Below are 16,714 nucleotides of genomic sequence, written 5' to 3'. Positions count from 1 at the left end.
GGACAGGCAACCCCGAGAGGTGTGGAACAGGCAACCCTGGGCGGTGCGAAACAGGCAACCCTGGGCAGTGAGGGACAGGCACCCCCAGGTAATGTGGGACAGGCAACCCCGGAGGTGCCGGACAGGCAACCCCCGGAAGGTGCAGGATAGGGCAGAAACAATTTCTCTGGATGCAACAGCTGGAGCAGACTCTCCAACAGAGGCAGCTTTGGGCCATCCGACAGCGACAGCTCTGAACCCTCCGACAACGACAGCTCCGGGCCGTCCGACCATTACAGCTCTGGATCCTCCGATAACAACAGCTCCGAACCCTCCAACAACAACAGCTCTGGACTATCTGACAGCGACAGCTCCGGACCTTCGACAGCTCTGAACCCTCCAACAACAACAGCTCTGGACTCTCCGACAGCAACAGCTCTGGACTCAGCGATAGCTCTGGACCCTTAGGAGGTGATGCCGGGAGGGGAGCCCCCGGTCAAGAAGGCAGCAGCAAGAGCTCCACTTCTCCCCCTGGTGATAGAGACAGGAGCAGCCTGCAGTCTCCCTCTGTGGTGGAGGTGGAAGTGACAGGTAGTCATCCCATGGCGGTGGAGGTGGGAATGGCAGATAGTCTCCCTCCATCATTGGGGACTGGTGCAGCTATCCTTGTGCAAGATCTTCTCTCTCCTGCACTGGAGCAAGCTGCAGTGCTACTTCCTCTCACAAAGTGGACAGCGGTGCTTCTCTCTCTTGCAATGGAGACAGCAGAGCTTCTCCCTCTTGCGTTGCAAACTTGTGCTCCTCCTTCACTCCCCCCCTTCTTCCTCTTTAGGGTCGGCAGTTCCACCTCCTGCTAGGGAGGGGGTTGGTCAGTTGACATGTGCCCTACCTTGCCAATGGCAAAGCACCACTCCTACCCTTTGAGGCAGGCAAGGCAGAAGTCCTGTTCTGCCTGCAGCAGTGGTACAGCCTTCAGGTGGATTCAATCCTCCCTGCAGAAAAAGGGGGTCTTCATATGGGCACATTTCGGGGAAGTGCCATGTAACCCCTCCTTCATTCAACATGCCACCTCTCCATATACTCATCCACCATATCCATTATAAAAAGAAAATAAAAAATAAACTGCAATGAAGAATACACTGCAGCACTGTTTCTGACCTGCATCTCTGGAGTCGTTACATCCCACTTCTAAGATTATAATCCCATTCCTACTCATAGTCACACTCCTATTCAAAATGAAATTCCTACTCATAATTACATTCCTATTCAAAATGAAACTCCTACTCATAATGAAACTCCTGCCCAAAATGAAAATCCTACTCATAATCACACTCCTACTCATAATGAAACGCCTACTCATAATCACACTCCTACTCATAATGAAACTCCTACTCAAAATGAAACTCCTACTCATAATCACACTCCTACTCATAATGAAACTCCTACTCATAATGAAACGCCTACTCATAATGAAACGCCTACTCATAATCACACTCCTACTCATAATGAAACTCCTATTCATAATCACACTCCTACGCATACTCACACTCCTACTCATAATGAAACTCCTACTCAAAATGAAACTCCTACTCATAATCACACTCCTACGCATACTCACACTCCTACTCATAATGAAACTCCTACTCAAAATGAAACTCCTACTCATAATGACACTCCTACTCGTAATGAAACTCCTACTCATAATCACACTCCTACTCATAATGAAACTCCTACTCATAATCACACTCCTACACATAATGAAACGCCTACTCATAATGAAACTCCTACTCATAAATGAACTACTACTCATAATCACACTCTGGCCTGCATCTCTGGAGGCGTTACATCCCACTTCTGACATTAAAATCACACTCCTACTCATAATGAAACTCCTCCTCAAAATGAAACTCCTACTCATAATCACACTCCTACTCATAATGAAACTCCTACTCATAATCACACTCCTACTCATAATCACACTCCTACTCATAATGAAACGCCTACTCATAATGAAACTCCTACTCATAAAGGAACTCCTACTCATAATCACACTCTGGCCTACATCTCTGGAGGCGTTACATCCCACTCCTACTCATATGAAACTCCTACTTATAATCACACTTCTACTTATAATCACTCTCCTACTCATAATGAAACTCCTACTCATAATCACACTCCTACTCATAATGAAACTCCTACTCATAATCACACTCCTACTCATAATGAAACTCCTACTCATAATGAAACTCCTACTCATAATGAAACTCCTACTCAAAATGAAACTCCTACTCATAATCACACTCCTACTCATAATGAAACTCCTATTCAAAATGAAACTCCTACTCATAATGAAACTCCTACTCAAAATGAAACTCCTACTCATAATCACACTCCTAATCATAATCACACTCCTACTCATAATGAAACTCCTACTCAAAATGAAACTCCTACTCATAATCACACTCCTACTCATAACTCCTAAAACCTACTCATAATCAAACTCCTACTCATAATCACACTCCTAATGACACTCCTACTCATGAAACTCCTACTCATAATGAAACTCCTACTCATACTCGTAATGAAACTCCTACTCATAATGGAACTCCTACTCATAATCTCCTACTCAATGGAGGCGTTACATCCCACTTCTGACATAATAATCACACTCCTACTTAAAATCACTCTCCTACTCATAATGAAACTCCTACTCATAATCAGACTCCTACTCATAATGAAACTGCTACTCATAATCACACTCCTACTCATAATGAAACTCCTACTCATAATGAAACTCCTACTCAAAATGAAACTCCTACTCATAATCACACTCCTAATCATAATGAAACTCCTATTCAAAATGAAACTCCTACTCATAATGAAATTCCTACTCAAAATGAAACTCCTACTCATAATCGCACTCCTAATCATAATGAAACTCCTACTCAAAATGAAACTCCTACTCATAATCACACTCCTACTCATAATGAAACTCCTACTCATAATCACACTCCTACTCATAATGAAACTCCTACTCATAATCACACTCCTACTCATAATCACACTCCTACTCATAATGAAACTCCTACTCATAATGAAACTCCTACTCATAATGAAACTCCTACTCAACTCCTACTCATAATCACACTCCTACCTCATAATGGAAACTTCTGACATAATAACCACACTCCTACTTAAAATCACTACTCATAATGAAACTCCTACTCATAATCACACTCCTAATCATAGTGAAATTCCTATTCAAAATGAAACTCCTACTCATAATCACACTCCTAATCATAATGAAACTCCTATTTAAAATGAAACTCCTACTCATAATCACACTCCTAATGAATTGCAGCACTGTTTCTGGCCTGCATCTCTGGAGTCGTTATATACCACTTCTAAGATTATAATCACACTCCTACTCATAATGAAACTCCTACTCATAATCACACTCCTACTCATAATCACACTCCTACTCATAATGAAACTCCTACTCATAATGAAACTCCTACTCATAATGAAACTCCTACTCATAATGAAACTCCTACTCATAATGAAACTCCTACTCATAATGAAACTCCTACTCATAATGAAACTCCTACTCATAATCACACTCCTACTCATAATGAAACTCCTACTCATAATGAAACTCCTACTCAAAAAGAAACTCCTACTCACTCCTAATAATGAAACTCCTACTCATCACACTCCTAATCAACTACTCAAAATTATAATCACACTCCTACTCATAATCACACTCCTACTCATAATGAAACTCCTACTCATAAATGAAACTCCTACTCATAATCACACTCCTACTCATAATGAAACTCCTACTCAAAATGAAACTCCTACTCATAATCACACTCCTAATCATAATGAAACTCCTACTCATAATCACACTCCTACTCATAATCACACTCCTACTCATAATGAAACTCCTACTCATAATGAAACTCCTACTCATAATGAAACTCCTACTCATAATCACACTCCTACTCATAATCACACTCCTACTCAAATGAAACTCACTCATAATGAAACTCCTACTCATTCAAATGAAACTCCTACTCATAATGAAACTCCTACTCAAAATGAAACTCCTACTCATAATCAAACTCCTACTCATAATGAAACTCCTACTCATAATCACATAATGAAACTCCTACTCATAATGAAACTCCTACTCATAATCACACTCCTACTCATAATGAAACTCCTACTCAAAATGAAACTCCTACTCATAATGAATCTCCTACTCAAAATGAAACTCCTAATCATAATGAAAATCACACTCCTACTCATAATGAAACTCCTACTCATAATCACACTCCTACTCATAATGAAACTCCTACTCATAATCACACTCCTACTCATAATGAAACTCCTACTCATAATCACACTCCTACTCATAATGAAACTCCTACTCAAAATGAAACTCCTACTCATAATCCTACCTACTCATAATGAAACTCCTACTCATAATCACACTCCTACTCATAATGAAACTCCTACTCAAAATGAAACTCCTACTCATAATGAAACTCCTACTCATAATGAAACTCCTACTCATAATGAAACTCCTACTCATAATGAAACTCCTACTCATAATGAAACTCCTACTCATAATCATCCTAATCATAATGAAACTCCTACTCATAATCACACTCCTACTCATAATGAAACTCCTACTCATAATGACTCCTACTCATAATCAAACTCCTACTCATAATGAAACTCCTACTCATAATGAAACTCCTACTCATAATGAAACTCCTACTCATAATGAAACTCCTAATCATAATGAAACTCCTACTCATAATCACACTCCTACTCATAATGAAACTCCTACTCATAATGAAACTCCTACTCATAATCACACTCCTAATCATAATGAAACTCCTACTCAAAATGAAACTCCTACTCATAATGAAACTCCTACTCAAAATCCTACTCACTCCTAATCATAATGAAACTCCTACTCATAATCACACTCCTACTCATAATGAAACTCCTATTCATGAAACTCCTACTCATAATGAAACTCCTACTCAAAATGAAACTCCTACTCATAATCACACTCCTCATAATGAAACTCCTATCATAATGAAACTCCTACTCATAATCAAACTCCTACTCATAATGAAACTCCTACTCATAATCAAACTCCTACTCAAACTCCTACTCATAATGAAACTCCTACTCATAATCACACTCCTACTCATAATGAAACTCCTACTCAAAATGAAACTCCTACTCATAATCACACTCCTAATCATAATGAAACTCCTACTCTAATCACACTCCTACTCATAATGAAACTCCTACTCATAATGAAACTCCTACTCATAATCAAACTACTACTCATAATGAAACTCCTACTCATAATGAAACTCCTACTCATAATGAAACTCCTACTCATAATGAAACTCCTACTCATAATGAAACTCCTACTCATAATGAAACTCCTACTCATAATGAAACACCTACTCAAAATGAAACACCTACTCATAATCACACTCCTAATCATAATGAAACTCCTATTCAAAATGAAACTCCTACTCATAATCACACTCCTAATCATAATGAAACTCCTATTCAAAATGAAACTCCTTCTCATAATCACACTCCTAATGCATTGCAGCACTGTTTCTGGCCTGCATCTCTGGAGTCGTTATATCCCACTTCTAAGATTATAATCACACTCCTACTCATAATGAAACTCCTAATCATAATCACACTCCTACTCATAATGAAACTCCTACTCATAATGAAACTCCTACTCATAATGAAACTCCTACTCATAATGAAACTCCTACTCATAATCAAACTCCTACTCATAATGAAACTCCTACTCAAAATGAAACTCCTACTCATAATCACACTCCTACTCATAATGAAACACCTACTCAAAATGAAACTCCTACTCATAATCACACTCCTACTCATAATGAAACTCCTACTCATAATCAAACTCCTACTCATAATCACACTCCTACTCATAATGAAACTCCTACTCAAAATGAAACTCCTACTCATAATAAACTCCTACTCATAATCACACTCCTACTCATAATGAAACTCCTACTCAAAATGAAACTCCTACTCATAATCACACTCCTACTCATAATGAAACTCCTACTCAAAATGAAACTCCTACTCAAAATGAAACTCCTACTCATAATGAAACTCCTACTCATAACTCCTACTCATAATGACACTCCTACTCATAATGAAACTCCTACTCAAAATGAAACTCTTATTCATAATGAAACTCCTACTCATAATGAAACGACCTACTCATAAATGAAACTCGTACTCATAAAGGAACTCCTACTCATAATCACACTCTGGCCTGCATCTCTGGAGCCGTTACATCCCACTTCTGACATGATAATCACACTCCTACTTATAATCACACTCCTACTCATAATGAAACTCCTACTCATAATCACACTCCTACTCATAATGAAACTCCTACTCATAATCACACTCCTACTCATAATGAAACTCCTACTCATAATCACACTCCTACTCATAATGAAACTCCTACTCATAATCACACTCCTACTCATAATGAAACTCCTACTCAAAATGAAACTCCTACTCATAATGAAACTCCTACTCATAATGAAACTCCTACTCATAATCACACTCCTACTCATAATGAAACTCCTACTCAAAATGAAACTCCTACTCAAATGAAACTCCTACTCATAATCAAACTCCTATCATAATCACACTCCTACTCAAAATGAAACTCCTACTCAAAATGAAACTCCTACTCATAATGAAACTCCTACTCATAATGAAACTCCTACTCATAATCAAACTCCTAATCATAATGAAACTCCTACTCATAATCAAACTCCTACTCATAATCACACTCCTACTCATAATGAAACTCCTACTCATAATCACACTCCTACTCATAATGAAACTCCTACTCAAAATGAAACTCCTACTCATAATCACACTCCTAATCATAATGAAACTCCCATTCAAAATGAAACTCCTACTCATAATGAAACTCCTACTCATAATCTCCTACTCATAATGAAACTCCTACTCATAATGAAACTCCTACTCATAATGAAACTCCTACTCATAATGAAACTCCTACTCAAAATGAAACTCCTACTCATAATGAAACACCTACTCAAAATGAAACTCCTACTCATAATCAAACTCCTACTCATAATGAAACTCCTACTCATAATGAAACTCCTACTCATAATGAAACTCCTACTCATAATGAAACTCCTACTCATAATGAAACTCCTATTCAAAATGAAACTCCTACTCATAATGAAACTCCTACTCAAAATGAAACTCCTACTCATAATGAAACTCCTACTCATAATGAAACTCCTACTCATAATGAAACACCTACTCAAAATGAAACTCCTATAATCACACTCCTACTCAATCAAACTCCTACTCATAATCACACTCCTACTCATAATGAAACTCCTACTCATAATCACACTCCTACTCATAATGAAACTCCTACTCATAATCACACTCCTACTCATAATGAAACTCCTACTCATAATGAAACTCCTACTCATAATGACACTCCTACTCATAATGAAACTCCTACTCATAATGAAACTCCTACTCATAATGAAACTCCTACTCATAATGAAACTCCTACTCATAATCAAACTCCCATTCACTCCTACTCAAAATCACACTCCTACTCATAATGAAACTCCTACTCATAATCACACTCCTACTCATAATGAAACTCCTACTCATAATCACACTCCTACTCATAATGAAACTCCTACTCATAATGAAACTCCTACTCATAATGAAACTCCTACTCATAATGAAACTCCTACTCATAATGAAACTCCTACTCATAATGAAACTCCTACTCAAAATGAAACTCCTACTCATAATGAAACTCCTACTCATAATCACACTCCTACTCATAATGAAACTCCTACTCATAATGAAACTCCTACTCATAATGAAACTCCTACTCAAAATGAAACTCCTACTCATAATGAAACTCCTACTCATAATGAAACTCCTACTCATAATCACACTCCTAATCATAATGAAACTCCTACTCATAATGAAACTCCTACTCAAAATGACACTCCTACTCATAATCACACTCCTACTCATAATGAAACTCCTACTCAAAATGAAACTCCTACTCATAATGAAACTCCTATTCATAATGAAACTCCTACTCATAATGAAACTCCTACTCATAATGAAACTCCTACTCATAATGAATCATAATGAAACTCCTACTCATAATCACACTCCTACTCATAATGAAACTCCTACTCAAATGAAACTCCTACTCATAATCACACTCCTATCATAATGAAACTCCTACTCATAATGAAACTCCTACTCATAATGAAACTCCTACTCATAATGATCCTACTCATAATCTCCTACTCATAATCAAACTCCTACTCATAATGAAACTCCTACTCATAATCACACTCCTACTCATAATGAAACTCCTACTCATAATGAAACTCCTACAAAATGAAACTCCTACTCATAATCACCTACTCTGGCACTGCTATCATCTGGAGGCGTTACTCCTACTCATAATGAAACTCCTACTCATAATCACACTCCTCACTCATAATCACACTCCTAATCATAATCAAACTCCTACTCATAATCACACTCCTACTCATAATGAAACTCCTACTCATAATCACAATCTCCTACTCATAATGAAACTCCTACTTATAATCACACTCCTAATCATAATGAAACTCCCATTCAAAATGAAACTCCTACTCATAATGAAACTCCTACTCAAAATGAAACTCCTACTCATAATCACACTCCTAATCATAATGAAACTCCCATTCAAAATGAAACTCCTACTCATAATGAAACTCCTACTCAAAATGAAACTCCTACTCATAATGAAACTCCTACTCATAATGAAACTCCTACTCATAATCACACTCCTACTCATAATGAAACTCCTACTCATAATGAAACTCCTACTCATAATGAAACTCCTACTCATAATGAAACTCCTACTCATAATCACACTCCTAATCATAATGAAACTCCTATTCAAAATGAAACTCCTACTCATAATCACACTCCTACTCATAATCACACTCCTACTCATAATGAAACTCCTACTCAAAATGAAACTCCTACTCATAATGAAACTCCTACTCATAATGAAACTCCTACTCATAATGAAACTCCTACTCATAATGAAACTCCTACTCAAAATGAAACTCCTACTCATAATCACACTCCTAATCATAATGAAACTCCTACTCAAAATGAAACTCCTATTCAAAATGAAACTCCTACTCATAATGACACTCCTACTCATAATGAAACTCCTACTCATAATCACACTCCTACTCATAATGAAACTCCTACTCATAATCACACTCCTACTCATAATGAAACTCGTACTCATAAAGGAACTCCTACTCATAATCACACTCTGGCCTGCATCTCTGGAGCCGTTACATCCCACTTCTGACATGATAATCACACTCCTACTTTAATCACACTCCTACTCATAATGAAACTCCTACTCATAATCACACTCCTAATAATGAAACTCCTACTCATAATCACACTCCTACTCATAATGAAACTCCTACTCATAATCACACTCCTACTCATAATGAAACTCCTACTCATAATGAAACTCCTACTCATAATGAAACTCCTACTCATAATGAAACTCCTACTCATAATGAAACTCCTACTCAAAATGAAACTCCTACTCATAATCACACTCCTAATCATAATGAAACTCCCATTCAAAATGAAACTCCTACTCATAATGAAACTCCTACTCAAAATGAAACTCCTACTCATAATCACACTCCTAATCATAATGAAACACCTACTCATAATCACACTCCTACTCATAATCACACTCCTACTCATAATGAAACTCCTACTCAAAATGACACTCCTACTCATAATCACACTCCTAATCATAATGAAACTCCTATTCAAAATGAAACTCCTACTCATAATGAAACTCCTACTCAAAATGAAACTCCTACTCATAATGAAACTCCTATTCATAATCACACTCCTAATCATAATGGAACACCTACTCTTAATCACACTCCTACTCATAATCACACTCCTACTCATAATGAAACTCCTACTCATAATCACACTCCTACTCATAATGAAACTCCTACTCAAAATGAAACTCCTACTCATAATCAAACTCCTACTCATAATGAAACTCCTACTCATAATCACACTCCTACTCATAATCACACTCCTACTCATAATGAAACTCGTACTCATAATGAAACTCCTACTCATAATGAAACTCCTACTCATAAATGAAACTCCTACTCATAATCACACTCTCTAATGCACTCCTGGACTCATAATCCCACTCCTACTCATAATGAAACTCCTACTCATAATGAAACTCCTACTCATAATGAAACTCCTACTCATAATGAAACTCCTACTCATAATCACTCCTACTCATAATGAAACTCCTACTCATAATCACACTCCTACTCATAATGAAACTCCTACTCATAATCACACTCCTACTCATAATGAAACTCCTACTCAAAATGAAACTCCTACTCATAATCAAACTCCTACTCATAATGAAACTCCTACTCATAATCACACTCCTAATCATAATGAAACTCCTATTCAAAATGAAACTCCTACTCATAATGAATCACCTACTCAAAATGAAACTACTCCTCATAATCACACTCCTAATCATAATGAAACACCTACTCATAATCACTCCTACTCCTACTCAAATCACACTCCTACTCATAATGAAACTCCTACTCATAATCACACTCCTACTCATAATGAAACTCCTACTTATAATCACACTCCTAATCATAATGAAACTCCCATTCAAAATGAAACTCCTACTCAAAATGACATTCCTACTCATAATCACACTCCTAATCATAATGAAACTCCCATCAAAATGAAACTCCTACTCAAAATGAAACTCCTACTCATAATCACACTCCTAAAAATGAAACTCCTACTCATAATCACACTCCTACATAATGAAACTAATCACACTCCTACTCATAATGAAACTCCTACTCACTCCTACTCATAATGAAACTCCTACTCATAATCACACTCCTACACATAATGAAACTCCTACTCATAATGAAACTCCTACTCATAATGAAACTCCTACTCATAATCACACTCCTAATCATAATGAAACACCTACTCATAATCAGACTCCTACTCATAATCACACTCCTAATCATAATGACACTCCTACTCATAATGAAACTCCTACTCAAAATGAAACTCCTACTCATAATCACACTCCTAATCATAATGAAACTCCTACTCAAAATGAAACTCCTACTCATAATCACACTCCTACTCATAATGAAACTCCTACTCAAAATGAAACTCCTACTCAAAATGAAACTCTTATTCAAAATGAAACTCCTACTCATAATGAAACTCCTACTCATAATCACACTTCCACTCATAATGAAACTTCTACTCATAATCACACTCCTACTCATAATGAAACTCGTACTCATAAAGGAACTCCTACTCATAATCACACTCTGGCCTGCATCTCTGGAGGCGTTACATCCCACTTCTGACATGATAATCACACTCCTACTTTAATCACACTCCTACTCATAATGAAACTCCTACTCATAATCACACTCCTACTCATAATGAAACTCTTACTCATAATCACACTCCTACTCATAATGAAACGCCTACTCATAATCACACTCCTACTCATAATGACACTCCTACTCATAATGAAACTCCTACTCATAATCACACTCCTAATCATAATGAAACTAATGAAACTCCTACTCATAATCTCCTACTCAAAGAAACTCCTACTCATAATCACACTCCTACTCATAATGAAACTCCTACTCAAAATGAAACTCCTACTCATAATCACACTCCTACTCATAATGAAACTCCTACTCATAATCACACTCCTACTCATAATGAAACTCCTACTCATAATCAAACTCCTACTCATAATGAAACTCCTACTCAAAATGAAACTCCTACTCATAATGAAACTCCTACTCATAATGAAAACTCCTACTCATAATCACACTCCTACTCATAATGAAACTCCTACTCATAATGAAACTCCTACTCATAATGAAACTCCTACTCATAATCACACTCCTACTCATAATGAAACTCCTACTCATAATGAAACTCCTACTCATAATGAAACTCCTACTCATAATGAAACACCTACTCATAATCACACCCCTACTCATAATCACACTCCTACTCATAATGAAACTCCTACTCATAATGAAACTCCTACTCATAATGAAACTCCTACTCATAATGAAACTCCTACTCATAATCACACTCCTACTCATAATGAAACTCCTACTCATAATGAAACTCCTACTCATAATCACACTCCTACTCATAATGAAACTCCTACTCATAATGAAACTCCTACTCATAATCACACTCCTACTCATAATGAAACTCCTACTCATAATGAAACTCCTACTCATAATGACACTCCTACTCATAATCACACTCCTACTCATAATGAAACTCCTACTCAAAATCACACTCCTACTCATAATGAAACTCCTACTCAAAATGAAACTCCTACTCACTCCTACTCAATAATGAAACTCCTACTCCTCAGAAAACTGAGATGAGTATTACTCATGAGACATAGATTTATCATAGTGACTGTGATCACCTATACGTTGATGAGGAGTGTATCGTATTAGTGCATAATGGATCTCACTCATAATCACACTCCTACTCATAATGAAACTCCTACTCAAAATGAAACTCCTACTCAAAATGAAACTCCTACTCATAATGAAACTCCTACTCATAATGAAACTCCTACTCATAATGAAACTCCTACTCATCTCCTACTCATAATGAAACTCCTACTCATAATCACACTCCTACTCATAATCACACTCCTACTCATAATCACACTCCTACTCATAATCACACTCCTAATCATAATGAAACTCCCATTCAAAATGAAACTCCTACTCAAAATGACACTCCTACTCATAATCACACTCCTACTCATAATGAAACTCCTACTCATAATCACACTCCTACTCATAATGAAACTCCTACTCAAAATGACACTCCTACTCATAATGAAACTCCTACTCAAAATGAAACTCCTACTCAAAATGAAACTCCTACTCATAATGAAACTCCTACTCATAATGAAACTCCTATAATCACACTCCTACTCATAATGAAACTCCTACTCATAATGAAACTCCTACTCATAATCAAACTCCTACTCATAATGAAACTCCTACTCAAAATGAAACTCCTACTCATAATGAAACTCCTACTCATAATGAAACGCCTACTCATAATCACACTCCTACTCATAATGAAACAACTACTCCTAATCACACTCCTAATCCCTAACTAGAGTGATGTCTGGAGGGCGTTAGTCCATTGTGACATGAGGAGTATTACTCATCAAATGAAACTCCTACTTCATAATCACACTCTATTCATAATGAAAACTCTTTTCATAATCACACTTCACTCATAATGAAATACTACTCATAATCCTTACTGTGTAAGGGATGTTTTCCCAAAGAATAATACAATACAAAACAAGTTTAGCTTATGAAACAAACATAATATTTTGATGGATACTGAGAAGGTCTAATTATTATTTGCTCAAAAATATCATAGCATAATAATATAGAATATATTATATATATATATCAATTCACATATTATATATATATATATATATATATATATATATATATATATATATATAATCATAATCATATTCAATGAAACTCCTACTCAAAACGTTTCATACTACAATTCCTCCTTTAGCCACATGAAAAAAGTACATATCTGATGGAAGTAGTGCCTGGTTGTTTATTTTCTCAATCTTCTCTTTTCCTGTGAGATTATTTGGATAAGAGCATCTATTTCAGAGGAGGCACTAGTTGGCCACTGTGAAATCATCGATGTAGCAACAGACCAGTCATGCAACCTTGTTTATGGTATGTGAAAAATGTAATAGAATAAAATATGTAGGAGAGACAGGTACAGCACTATATACAATAATGCAGAATCAACTGTCAAACATAACAAATAAAAAAAGTAAATGAACCAATAGTTCGACAGTTTACAAAAAATAACCATAACATGAATGACCCGAAATGTGTAGTTTTAGAATAAACAAAATGAGATAATGTACAATACGGAAGAATAATCTCTCTTAAAATTGCCCTTTGTGATCGCATTGAAATGCATCAAGGAAATAACTATCATTCCAGAACTATTGTTTCTGGTGAAATCTGAACAGAGGGGCTAAATACAAGTCTCTGATAAACTGTGGATGTGACAAATGGAGGAGTGGGTTGTCAATGACAGGGGCAAAACCATGACCTGGCCTGTAGTCATATGATCAAACACTGCTGAATGCTGTGTCAATGTAATGGCTCTGAAGGGATGTCATTCTCGCATTTCAATGCTGATCTAGATAATGGGAGAAGTGTCAAATGTACAGAGACTGATCACACAGTGAAGTTGGCTCATGGGAGTCATCACACAGTGAAGTCGGCCATGAGACTCATCACACAGTAAGTCGGCACATGAGACTTATCATACAGTGAAGTCGGCCATGAGACTCATCACACAGTGAAATCGGCTCATGAGACTGATCATACAGTAAAGTCGGCACATGAGACTCATCACACAGTGAAGTCTGCTCATGAGACTCATCACACAGTGAAATCGGCTCATGAGGCTGATCACACAGTGAAGCCGGCTCATGCGACTCATCACACAGTGAAGTCGGCTCATGGGAGTCATCACACAGTGAAGTTGGCTCATGGGAGCCATCACACAGTGAAGTCGGCTCATGAGACTCATCACACAGTAAAGTCGGCACATGAGACTCATCACACGGTAAAGTCTGTTCATTTGGTTAAACCAGAGTGTAAAGAAGGTATCCCTGCCAGACTTGTCTAGATATCTTGTGGGTATCAAGTGAAGGCTGTTGTCATCCATACCTGTGATGTGATCTGAACCAGAAAGGGAATTTGAATCCTGTTGGAATTGGACTGACTTGTTGGACATAAATTGTAGAATTTAAATTAATTGTTGAAATACATTCCAAGCTATTGAATTTATAGTATAACCAATGGAGAAAACAAGTCCCAGTAGCTAAGACTTTTTACAAAAAGACATTATTGCTCAGAGTGTTTAAGAATATTTATAAAAATAATTTTGAATTGGCTGCCATTTTTTCCCCCAATAAAAACTAAATAATAATACAATGTGAGACTGACTCCATGTAAATGTTAACTTGTTTGGTGACTCCAAAGTCCACACATTCCTGGAGGGTTTAGAACAAAACAGTTCAGTAACAGAATAGACAGCAATAATTTTTTTAAAAGGGTCAGGAAAAAATGAAGCCGTGAGTGCTACAAGACACCTCTCTGTCAGTACTGCTGAAATTAATACAACTGACGCCAATAAAGAAGAGCAGAATACTAAAAAAAGTTTGGGTTGTGTCAGTTTTTAATGATTGGTCAGCACAAACAAAAAATAATATGCACTGGAAAACTGCATCTAATAAACATAGTTTTAAGAAGTGTCATTGCTGGTTAAAAGTATTCAGTTAGCAGCTACACAAGCAAGCTGCAAGCTGGCCTGAATGTTTTTTTTTTGTTTAATTCTCCCACAGTTGGATGATCTAAAGCATAATTTCAGATACCCACTTTAAAATCGTTAAACATAGTCTTTTTTCTGTCCTAAAAACGTACACGTGACAACAAAAAGACAAGTCACAACATTACCCTTCTATGTCCTAGGCAGACTTAAACAAACTTAAATCAATGGTATTCAGAATGCAGATATGTCCCAACCCATTTTATAACGTAGTTTAAGAAGCTATTGGGCACCAGCTGAGAAAGACAGGAAGTCCTGGAGTTACATCCTCTCTGGAGTACTGTCGTCAACTCGTAAACAAAAAGACAGAAAAAAACTCCCCTACTCACCAAATAGCGCCACCTACTGCACAGTCTGCCCAACTGAGTAACCGGCCATTTCATTTAGAAAATGACATTCCCTGGTACAGTCAACTCCATGAGACAAATACTGAAAATATTCTGATCATTCATTTAAATTATTTAATTTATTATTAAAAATATTTTGTTTATCTATTAAATTCATTGGAACTATTACATTTATTAGAACTATTTTTCCTAGCATAGTAATATGTTTAGGAAAAATAAACCTATATTCATTTTTAAATAAAAAATGTGTTTATATCTTTATTTATAAAAACTAGTAACCCATTTTATAAGCGCACTCTAAGGTGTTGGTTGTGCTAGAATAACTACACTTCCTGGAGCCAAAGGCTACTACCCCCTGGGCATGCAGTTATTCTAGCACAACCAACACCCTGGAGTGTCCTATTGCTTACTTGTTAGTTTACAGTAACCTATATAACCAGTATAAAATATTATTAGTATAATTGTATGGAATCTGTGTAGAAGGTTCATGTGGCAGGCTGGCGAGTGGATAGAGGCCCAGAGACAGACTGCAGTTCAAAAAAATAACTATTTTATTATAAATAAACAAAAATAAAGTGCACAAGGGCAAAATAACAGATACTCAAACACAAATAAAGCAAAAACAAAACTCACAAAAATAAAGTTTCCAGGCTGGGCAATGCCTTCACTGGATTTAG

The sequence above is a fragment of the Polyodon spathula genome, chromosome 23 (assembly GCF_017654505.1).
Source record: "Polyodon spathula isolate WHYD16114869_AA chromosome 23, ASM1765450v1, whole genome shotgun sequence".
In the NCBI taxonomy this organism is placed as follows: Eukaryota; Metazoa; Chordata; class Actinopteri; order Acipenseriformes; family Polyodontidae; genus Polyodon; species Polyodon spathula.
This window is presented reverse-complemented; position numbering follows the sequence as displayed.